The sequence below is a fragment of the Tamandua tetradactyla genome, chromosome 2 (genome assembly GCF_023851605.1).
Source record: "Tamandua tetradactyla isolate mTamTet1 chromosome 2, mTamTet1.pri, whole genome shotgun sequence".
NCBI classification, from domain to species: domain Eukaryota; kingdom Metazoa; phylum Chordata; class Mammalia; order Pilosa; family Myrmecophagidae; genus Tamandua; species Tamandua tetradactyla.
Window position 1 is genome coordinate 7,017,385 of NC_135328.1, and position 12,056 is coordinate 7,029,440.

At 39.1% G+C, this 12,056-nt stretch overlaps 1 protein-coding gene across 2 annotated transcripts in view; it reads right to left on the reverse strand.

The window, feature by feature from the left end:
• Positions 1–12,056, reverse strand: part of LOC143658906 (contactin-associated protein-like 3) — a 156,091-nt gene that overhangs the window by 68,723 nt on the left and 75,312 nt on the right. The gene's annotated exons all lie outside the window — the stretch shown is intronic.

Consider the following 12,056-nt stretch of genomic DNA (forward strand, 5'->3'; position numbering starts at 1 on the left):
AAGACACACAGCCACAGTTTCCCATGCTCAGTCGTCATAAAATGCACAGCTTAATTCTAACCTGTTACTGTGAAAGACAGATGACAACAGGCACTGGCTCAGAAACATTTCAAAAGGACCAAAGAGAGTGGGGTCTGTCATGCTAATTTTCTAATGCAATGTTAAACCGTACGTTAATAAATAGCCTAAAATGCTACTGATTTCAGGCACTTGTGGCAGATCCATTTTCAATGCATCGCTGCCAGCTGTGCCTCAGGTGACAAAAGCTGCATGAGCGAGTCCAGCAGGGATGCCAGCATTGTGAACTAATTAAATGGCTGTTGTTTTAAGTCTCTAAGTTTTGGGACAGTTTACTACACAGCGAAAGGCAACTGATATATGTACCTAACATTATAATACACTGCCATGTTTAATTAGTACGTGGTAGAAATATCAAAAGTGAAGGAAGGGAAGATGGCGGCTTAGTAAGACGCGCGGGTCTTAGTTCCTCCTCCAGAACAACTACTAGAGAAGTAGAAACGATTCAGAACAGCTCCCAGAGCCACGACAGAGAACAAGAAGACAGGGTACCCCATTCTGGAACGGCTGACTGGCTAGGAGAACCCACTCCGGTGAGATCGCCGAGGGGCGTGGGCTTCCCTGGGCTGGGGTGGCAGGTGGCCGGAGTCCCTCCCTCCCTCCTTCCCGGGCCGGCTGGGAGAATTGGACAGGCGCTTCCCCCAAGCCGCTTCGGCTGGCGAACCCCCCCACAGCGACAGTTTTCCAAAGTTAAAGGAGCCACAGCATCTTTTACTGGTGGGACCCGCAGACAGATGAGCGCCACGAGCGCCACCTACTGGGCAGGATAAGAAAAACAGAGCCCAGAGATTTCACAGAAAAATCTTTCAACCTGCAGGGAATTACACCCAGGGAAATCTGATTAAATGCCCAGATGCCAGCAGAAGATAATGGATCATGCTCAGAAAATTGAAAATATGGCCCAGTCAAAGGAACAAACCAATAATTCAAATGAGATACAGGAGCTGAGACAACTAATGCTGAATATACGAACAGAAATGGAAAACCTCTTCAAAAACCAAATCGATAAATTGAGGGAGGACATGAAGAAGACATCGGCTGAACAAAAACAAGAAATAGAACAACTGAAAAAACAAATCACAGAACTGATGGGAGTGAAGGACAAAGTAGAAAAGCTGGAAAAAACAATGGATACCTACAATGATAGATTTAAAGAGACAGAAGCTAGAATTAGTGAATTGGAGGATGGAACATCTGAATTCCAAAAAGAAAAAGAAACTATAGGGAAAAGAATGGAAAAATATGAACAGGGGATCAGGGAACTGAATGACAATATGAAGCACACAAATATACGTGTTGTGGGGGTCCCAGAAGGAGAAGAGAAGGGAAAAGGAGGAGAAAAACTAATAGAAGAAATTATCACTGAAAATTTCCCAACTCTTATGAAAGACCTAAAATTACAGATCCAAGAAGTGCAGCGCACCCCAAAGAGAACAGACCCAAACAGGCATTCTCCAAGACACTTACTAGTTAGAATGTCAGAGGTCAAAGAGAAAGAGAGGATCTTGAAAGCAGCAAGAGAAAAACAATCCATTACATACAAGGGAAACCCAATAAGACTATGTGTAGATTTCTCAGCAGAAACCAGGAACTAGGAAGCTAGAAGACAGTGGGATGATATATTTAAATTACTAAAAGAGAAAAACTGCCAACCAAGACTCCTATATCCAGCAAAACTGTCCTTCAAAATGAGGGAGAAATTAAAACATTCTCAGACAAAAAGTCACTGAGAGAATTTGTGACCAAGAGACCAGCTCTGCAAGAAATACTAAAGGGAGCACTAGAGTCAGATACGAAAAGACAGAAGAGAGAGGTATGGAGAAGAGTGTAGAAAGAAGGAAAATCAGATATGATATATATAATACAAAAGGCAAAATGGTAGAGGAAAATATTATCCGAACAGTAATAACACTAAATGTTAATGGACTGAATTCCCCAATCAAAAGGCATAGACTGGCAGAATTGATTAAAAAACAGGATCCTTCTATATGCTGTCTACAGGAAACCCATCTTAGACCCAAAGATAAACATAGGTTGAAAGTGAAAGGTTGGGAAAAGATATTTCATGCAAATTACAACCAGAAAAGAGCAGGAGTAGCTATACTAATATCCAACAAATTAAACTTCAAATGTAAAACAGTTAAAAGAGACAAAGAAGGATACTATCTACTAATAAAAGGAACAATTAAACAAGAAGACATAACAATCATAAATATTTATGCACCGAACCAGAATGCCCCAAAATACGTGAGGAATACACTGCAAACACTGAAAAGGGAAATAGACACATATACAATAATAGTTGGAGACTTCAATTCCCCACTCTCATCAATGGACAGAACATCTAGACAGATGATCAATAAAGAAACAGAGAATCTGAATATTACTATAAATGAGACAGACTTAACAGACATTTATAGGACATTACATCCCATAACAGCAGGATACACTTTTTCTCAAGTGCTCATGGATCATTCTCAAAGATAGACCATATGCTGGGTCACAAAGCAAGTCTTAACAAATTTAAAAAGATTGAAATCATACACAACACTTTCTCGGATCATAAGGAATGAAGTTGGAAATCAATAATAGACGGAGTGCCAGAAAATTCACAAATACGTGGAGGCTCAACAACACACTCTTAAACAACGAGTGGGTCAAAGAAGAAATTGCAAGTGAAATTAGTAAATATCTCAAGGTGAATGAAAACGAAAACACAACATATCAAAACTTAAGGACGCAGCAAAGGCAGTGCTAAGAGGGAAATTTATTGCCCTACATGCCTATATCAGAAAAGAAGAAAAGGCAAAAATTCAGGAATTAACTGTTCAATTGGAAGAACTGGAGAAAGAACAGCAAACTAACCCCAAAGCAAGCAAAAGGAAAGAAATAACAAAGTTTAGAGCAGAAATAAATGAAATTGAAAACATGAAAACAATAGAGAAAATCAATAAGACCAGAAGTTGGTTCTATGAGAAAATCAATAAGATTGATGGGCCCTTAGCAAGATTGACAAAAAGAAGAAGAGAGAGGATGCAAATAAATAAGATCAGAAGTGGAAGAGGAGACATAACCACTGACCTCACAGAAATAAAGGAAGTAATAACAGGATACTATGAACAACTTTACGCTAATAAATACAACAATTTAGATGAAATGGACGGGTTCCTGGAAAGACATGAACAACCAACTTTGACTCAAGAAGAAATAGATGACCTCAACAAACCAATCACAAGTAAAGAAATTGAATCAGTCATTCAAAAGCTTCCTAAAAAGAAAAGTCCAGGGCCAGACGGCTTCACATGTGAATTTTATCAAACATTTCAGAAAGAATTAGTACCAACCCTCCTCAAACTCTTCAAAAAAATCAAAGTGGAGGGAAAGCTACCTAATTCATTCTATGAAGCCAAAAATCACCCTCATACCAAAACCAGGCAAAGATATTACAAAAAAAGAAAACTAAAGACCAATCTCTCTAATGAATATAGATGCAAAAATCCTCAACAAAATTCTAGCAAATCGAATCCAACAACACATTAAAAGAATTATACATCATGACCAAGTAGGATTCATCCCAGGTATGCAAGGATGGTTCAACATAAGAAAATCAATTAATGTAATACACCATACCAACAAATCAAAGCAGAAAAATCACATGATCATCTCAATTGATGCAGAGAAGGCATTTGACAAGATTCAACATCCTTTCCTGTTGAAAACACTTCAAAAGATAGGAATACAAGGGAACTTCCTTAAAATGATAGCGGGAATATATGAAAAACCCACAGCTAATATCATCCTCAATGGGGAAAAATTGAAAACTTTCCCCCTCAGATCAGGAACAAGACAAGGATGTCCATTATCACCACTATTATTCAACATCGTGTTGGAGGTTCTAGCCAGAGCAATTAGACAAGAAAAAGAAATATAAGGCATCAGAATTGGAAAGGAAGAAGTAAAACTATCACTGTTTGCAGACGATATGATACTATACGTCGAAAACCCGGAAACATCCACAACAAAACTACTAGAGCTAATAAATGAGTACAGCAAAGTAGCAGGTTACAAGATCAACATTCAAAAATCTGTAGCATTTCTATATACTAGTAATGAACAAGCTGAGGGGGAAATCAAGAAACGAATCCCATTTACAATTGCAACTAAAAGAATAAAATACCTAGGAATAAATTTAACTAAAGAGACAAAAAAACCTATATAAAGAAAACTACAAAAAACTGTTAAAAGAAATCACAGAAGACCTAAACAGATGGAAGGGCATACCGTGTTCATGGATTGGAAGACTAAATATAGTTAAGATGTCAATCCTACCTAAATTGATTTACAGATTCAATGCAATACCAATCAAAATCCCAACAACTTATTTTTCAGAAATAGAAAAACCAATAAGCAAATTTATCTGGAAGGGCAGGGTGCCCCGAATTGCTAAAAGTATCTTGAGGAAAAAAAACGAAGCTGGAGGTCTCACGCTGCCAGACTTTAAGGCATATTATGAAGCCACAGTGGTCAAAACAGCATGGTATTGGCATAAAGATAGATATATCGACCAATGGAATCGAATAGAGTGCTCAGATATAGACCCTCTCATCTATGGACATTTGATCTTTGATAAGGCAGTCAAGCCAACTCACCTGGGACAGAACAGTCTCTTCAATAAATGGTGCCTAGAGAACTGGATATCCATATGCAGAATGAAAGAAGACCCATCTCTCACACCCTATACAAAAGTTAACTCAAAATGGATCAAAGATCTAAACATTAGGTCGAAGACCATAAAACAGTTAGAGGAAAATGTAGGGAGATATCTTATGAAACTTACAATTGAAGGCGGTTTTATGGACCTTAAACCTAAAGCAAGAGCACTGAAGAAGGAAATAAATAAATGGGAGCCCCTCAAAATTAAACACTTTTGTGCATCAAAGAACTTCATCAAGAAAGTAGAAAGACAGCCTACACAATGGGAGACAATATTTGGAAACGACATATCAGATAAAGGTCTAGTATCCAGAATTTATAAAGAGATTGTTCAACTCAACAACAAAAAGACAGCCAACCCAATTACGAAATGGGAAAAAGACTTGAACAGACACCTACCAGAAGAGGAAATACAAATGGCCAAAAGGCACATGAAGAGATGCTCAATGTCCCTGGCCATTAGAGAAATGCAAATCAAAACCACAATGAGATATCATCTCACACCCACCAGAATGCCCATTATCAACAAAACAGAAAATGACAAGTGCTGGAGAGGATGCGGTGAAAGAGGCACACTTATCCACTGTTGGTGGGAATATCAAATGGTGCAACCACTGTGGAAGGCAGTTTGGCAGTTCCTCAAAAAGCTGAATATAGAATTGCCATACGACCCAGCAATACCATTGCTGGGAATCTACTCAAAGGAATTAAGGGCAAAAACTCAAACGGACATTGCACACCAATGTTTATAGCAGCGTTATTTACAATTGCAAAGAGATGGAAACAGCCAAAATCTCCATCAACAGACGAGTGGCTAAACAAACTGTGGTATATACATACGATGGAATATTATGCAGCTTTAAGACAGAATAAACTTATGAAGCATGTAATAACATGGATGGACCTAGAGAACACTATGCTGAGTGAGTCTAGCCAAAAACTAAAGGACAAATACTGTATGGTCCCACTGATGTGAACCGACATTCGAGAATAAACTTGGAATATGTCATTGGTAACAGAGACCAGCAGGAGTTAGAAACAGGGTAATATAATGGGTAATTGGAGCTGAAGGGATACAGACTGTGCAACAGGACTAGATACAAAAACTCAAAAATGGACAGCACAATAATACCTAATTGTAAAGTAATCATGTTAAAACACCGAATGAAGCTGCATCTGAGCTATAGGGTTTTTTTTTTTTTTGTCTGTTTGTTTGTTTGTTTGTGTCTTTTTTTTACTATTATTATTATTTTAATTTTTTCTCTATATTAACATTCTATATCTTTTTCTGTTTTGCTAGTTCTTTTCCTAAATTGATGCAAATATACTAAGAAATGATGATCATGCATCTATGCGATGATGTTAAGAATTACTGATTGCATATGTAGAATGGAATGATTTCTAAATGTTGTGTTAATTTCTTTTTTTTCTTTAATTAATAAAAAAAGTGAAGGAAGGAAGAGAGAAAAAAGGAAAAAGTCTTTATCCACATAGCATCCAAGGGCCCAGGATTTTGAGTATCATCTAGGTCAGACTGCAGATGCTTTGGGGAATCACAATGAGAAGGTACTTAGGACTGAGGCATTAAATGCTGTTTTTGCTCAGAAAATTAAATAAATCACAAAACCACTAAGGTAAACCAAACAATCACCTGTACTCCAATGGAGATATTGACATCTCACTTATTAAAATTAAGGAGGGGAGGTTTTAATGTTTGTTTCTAGGATTAAAAACACTGACATTGAAAAGAATATTACTGAATTTTCCTGATTGTGAAAAATAAGTGTTCACTGTAAGAGTCCCAAGCAATGTAGAAAAGCATATAGAAAAAACAAAAAGTCATCTCAATTCCCACCACACAGAAATGACTATAAATAAAAAAGTGGATGAATGAATGAGTAAATAGATAAATGTATGCATGTAAATATATGCATATATAAATAATTTACATATAATTTTCCATACATGTTGTGTCCATTTTTTACTACTGCTGTAACAAAGTCTTACAAGCATAGCATCTCATACCAATGCAAATTTATAATCCCCTAGTTCAGTGGTTCAGAAGCCTGGGTTGGCTTGGCTGGCTTCATAAGGCAGAAGTCAAGGTATTGGTGAGATCACCTCGTATCAGGAGGCATTGAGAATAACCCCCCTCCAAGCTCAACCAGGTTGACCAGAGTGCCATTCCCACGGTGGTAGGACTAGTTCACGTGATATCCACCAGGATAATCTCCATAGCTTAAGGTCCATAACTGGAATTGTATCTGCAAGGTTCCTTTTGCCTTACAGCATAATCTATTCACAGGACCCAGGTATTAGGGTGCTGACATGACTGGGGGTGGCACAATCCTGCCTACCATAAATACAGCATTATGTTATATGCAGTTTTGCAACATGCTTTTTAAGGATTCAATAACAGGACCTGGCCATCTTTCCATTTCATCCAATACATCTACATCTTTAGTGGCTACGGAATAATTTATTTTCAAATATGGAACAATGTTTTCTAACCACTAATCTGATAAGGGGCTTGTGTCCAGAATATATAAAGAACACTTAGAACTGAATGTTAAAAAGACAAACTGATTACAGAATGGTCAAAATCTTCATAGACAATTCTCCCAAGTAGATTTACAAATAGCCAATATGATTTAGTTGTTAAGGAAATGGAGATGAAACCTACAGGGCATACCACCTCCACTCACTAAATGGTTATAATGACACGGTCAGTTAGCAGCAAATGTTGGTGAGGATGTGGATGGATTGGAAACCTCTTACACTGCTGGAGGAAATGTAAAATGATGGATGCAACTTTGGAAAACAATTTGGTGATTCCTAAAGAGCTAAATATAGAGTTAGCATATGACCCAGCAATTCCACTACTAGTTATTTACTTAAGAGAATTGAAAGCATAAGTCCACCCCAAATTACATACAAGAAAATCACAGCAGCATTATTCACAAAATACAACAGATACAAAGCAGTGTTAATGTCTATAAACAGACGAGTGGATAACAAAATCTGCTATACCCATGCAATGGAATATTATTCAACAGTTAAAAAGGAATGAAATGCTGATACACACTAAAATATGGATGAAACTTGAAAATTTACTTGATAAGTGCAGGCAGTAAGCCAGGGACAAAAAGCCACACATTGTATGATTCCATTTCTATGAATCCATAGACATAGAAAGCAGACTGGTGTTCATCTAGGGCAGGGGACAGGGAGGTGGGAAGAAGTAAGGAATGTCTAGGAATAAGGATAGGGTTTCATTTTTATCTTTTTTTTTTTTTAACTTTTTTATTGTATAGTATAACGTAACACAAAGCAAAGAAATAAAAAAGCAATAGTTTTCACAGCACTCTTCAAAAAGTGGTTACAGGACAGATTCCAGAGTTTGTCATGGGCTACCATACCATCCTCTCAGATTTTTCCTTCTAGTTGCTCCAGAATATAGGCTAGAGGGCATAAATAATTTTTTATCATCACAATTGACCCCCCCTTTTTTTTGTGAACAATTACATACAAAAAAGCTATAAATTTCCAAACACAGTGCCACAATTAGTTGTAGAATATGTTTCAGACATTGACATGGGTTACAATTTCCCAATTTTAGGTTTTTACTTCTAGCTGCTCTAAAATACTGGAGACTAAAAGAGGTATCAATTTAATGATTCAGCGTTCATATTCATTTGTTAAATCCTATCTTCTCTATATAACTACACTATCACCTTTGGTCTTTTTGTCCCTCTCTTTAGGGGTGTTTGGGCTATGGCCATTCTAATTTTTTCATGTTGGAAGGGTCTGTTACTAATATGGGGTAGGGAGGGAGATACTATCTGATGTTCTGGAGAGGCTGGGCTAGGTTTCAGGACTTATCTGGACCAGGGACCCATCTGGAGGTTGTAGGTTTCTGGAAAGTTACTCTAGTGCCTGGAACCCTTGTGGTATCTTATATATTGCCCTAGGTGTTCTTTAGGATTGGCTGGAATGGTCCTGGTAGGGGGTTGGCAGGTTATGATAGGTAGCAGGTCTACCTGAAGCTTATTTAAGAGCAACCTCCAGAGTAGCCTCTCGACTCTATTTGAACGCTCTCTGCCTCTGATACTTTATTAATTACACTTCTTTACCGCCATTTTGTCAGGATGGAACTGTTGATCCCATGGTGCCAGGTCTAGGGGGTAGGGGCAGCCTCGGTATGGAGGTTAGTGCCTGCAACCTCCACACACCAGCAAAAGCCTGCAGGGAACAGGGAGGGGTGCAGGAGAGGTGGGGTGGGCCACACCTGGGGTGGGGCTGTGGGGCAGGCACCTGCACCAGGTGCTGGGGGGGCGCGGGCCCCTGGAGCGCCAGGAATGGGAGCAGGAATGTATAAATGCAACCTAATCTACAAATAATTTATAAGATCGCAATTTATTTTGATTCCCACTTCACTCCAATTTATCTTTCAGAGAGTTTCACACAAGCAAACAATAAAACTTAAGAACTTAAAAATATAATTAAACTATTTAACAACAAGCTTTAGAAAGACGCAAGGAGTACACTACCCACACCCACACACTCTAAGATATGAACTAAAAGAATATTATGATAGTTAATTTCATGTGTCAACTTGTCTAGGTTATAATGTCCAGTTGTTTGTTCAAGCAAGCACTGGACTGATTATTACTGTGGGGGCATTTCATAGATGGATTAGCACCTATAGTCAATTAAGTCATCAATGGCTGACTGCATCTACAATCAACAAAGGAGATTGCCCTCAGTAATGAGAAGAGTCCCCTCATCCAATGAGTTGGAGGTCTTAAAGTAGAACTGTGGGTTTCAGAAGTCAGAAAGAAGGATTTCCGCCTCTTATTCAGCCAGCCAGCTTCTCCTGGAGAATTCAACCTTCCCTTCACTGGAGTTTGCAGTTTGTGGCTCATTCTATAGGGTTTGGACTGCTAGATTTCCAAATCGCCTTTGCAAAGTTTCCATCTCGTAGCCTGCTCTATAGGATTCGGAACTGTCAATCCTTATGGTCGCATGAACCAATTCCTAGAATAAAGCCTACTCCTGGTACTGTTTTCTGGAGAATCGGGACTCATACAAATACCATAAGGAAGCTAACAACTGAGCAGAAAACTGACGATGAGATTTTCAATCTGAGAGATTGAACAAGAGAGATTCACAGAAGTAGGACTTCTTAGGGGAAAATGGTGAAGGGTTAACATGTGAAAGGAACACTCAGCTCTCCTATCTGATTCCTACCTGCTACCTCAAGATTATCTGCAAATAAAAAAAAAAATGATAAAACAAACATCATTGAGGGGAAGTAGGAAAAACAAAGAGATAAAAGGGAGGATCTGGCCATTTTACATTTTGTTCCCTAGTACTACACAAATTACACTTCGAGACACTGAAATTTTTGCAGCTATAACTGAAGAACTGTACTTGATCCTCTTTGAAAACTCATGGAAAGTCTCAGCTGTCAATAAGTAGGGGAAACAAGCAAACTTAACTTTTACTTAAAAAAAAAAAAAAAAAAAACTCCAGGGTCCAGGGTGGACATGCTTATTTTTGATTTCTGGCAAAAGTTCAGAACAGTTTTTCAATCTTAAGGTGATGGACTTAGGAAAGACAGTAGAGACTAGTTGGGATCAGTGGGGTTCATGTATGGAATATATCATGCCAGATTTATTTATTTACCTCTCTGAGGAGGTTTACTATGAATCCACAGGAAAGGAATACATAGGAAAGTGCCCCTCCCACTTAGGATAGGAGAGGAACAGCCATATCTTGTTCATTGTGATTAAAATCAAAAGCAGAAAAAAAAAAAGGACAGGAAAAAAATGGAACAGAGGTAAAGAGCAGGTTTTATATTTAGTTTCAAAATTATCCCATGAAACATTCAAAAACCTGGATTAGTTCTATTCTATTTCAGTCATTCTCTATAGATATGTGACATATTCTACATTGCATGCAAAATCCCTTTGGCAAAAGTCACATCAATGCCAAGCTTGGGTGTTCAGCTCACTCTGTGATACTCAACACCCTTAATTTCTTGGGAACTTCACTGTCCCATCTGTAAAACCGAGCTGGTGCCTGCCAAGATTGAGGAAGAGAGGTGGAATGTGTTCATTCTATACAAAATGCAAGCATGAAGTGGTAGCGGCCATCCTGCACCTGGCATGAGGACCCTGCAAGCAGTTAGCATGACTCTGAACCTGGCCATGCACCCATGGAGAACAAGCAATGATGAAGAGGTTCCCAGCAGGAACAGAGAGGAGTTCAGAACCCAGCACCTGTCCATTGGAGGTGGTGGATGCCACAGACCCAGGAAGGGAACTAGAAGATGGAGGGGGACAGCAAGAACAAGGGCCCAAGTTGGTCCCTGTAGGACACCCTTGAGGAGGTGCTGAGGGAGAAGGACCATTCCCCACTCCCACTAAGCCACCATCCTAACCTTCTGGGGCTGGGTCAGACATGGACCTGGAGCAGATTCTGAAAATGGCGACTGAGGAAGAAGGTTGAAGGAATCATGCACAGCTTTGCGATATTAACAGTGAAGAAAAGAAGACCAGTGTCCACTTGAAGGAGAGGGCCTGGATCTCGTACAAGTCACACTGGCTCCATCATTGTACACTTCAAAGCTCGTGGTGGTTTGAAGCTGTTGTGTGCCCCAGAAAAGGCCATGTTCTTTTAGTCCAGCCCTGTGGGTGCAGACCCCTGTAGGTGACACCTGTGGTCAGGCTATTTCAACTGAGATGTGACCCATCCCATTCAAGGTGGGTCTTAATCCTTTTATCTGGGGTCATTTATGAGCAGATATAGGACACAGACAAAACCCAGAGAACTCAGAGAAAAGTCCCGGAGAAGCTGAGAGGTGAATTTAAGTGAAGCTGGTAGTGGCAAAGCCCACAGAGGAGCTGAGAGAAGAAGCCATTGAAGCCAGAAGCTGAAAGTAACAAAGTCTGGGAGAGATAGACCAGCAGACTCCTGCCATGTGCCTTTCATGTGACAGATGTGTCCCAGGGGGTGGCAGCCTTTTTTCTGAGAAGGTATGGTCCTATTGATGCCCTAATTTGGACATTTTCAGGGGCTTAGAACTGTACATTTGTGAGCTAATAAATCCCCATTGCAAAAGTCAACCTATTTCTGGTATATTGCACTCCAGTAGCTTCAGAAAACTGAAACAAAACTGTACATATCATCACACAATAGCTTCTTATTTTTGTAGAAATCACATAATTATTGTCCATAATCTTATTGAGCTCAATGTCCTT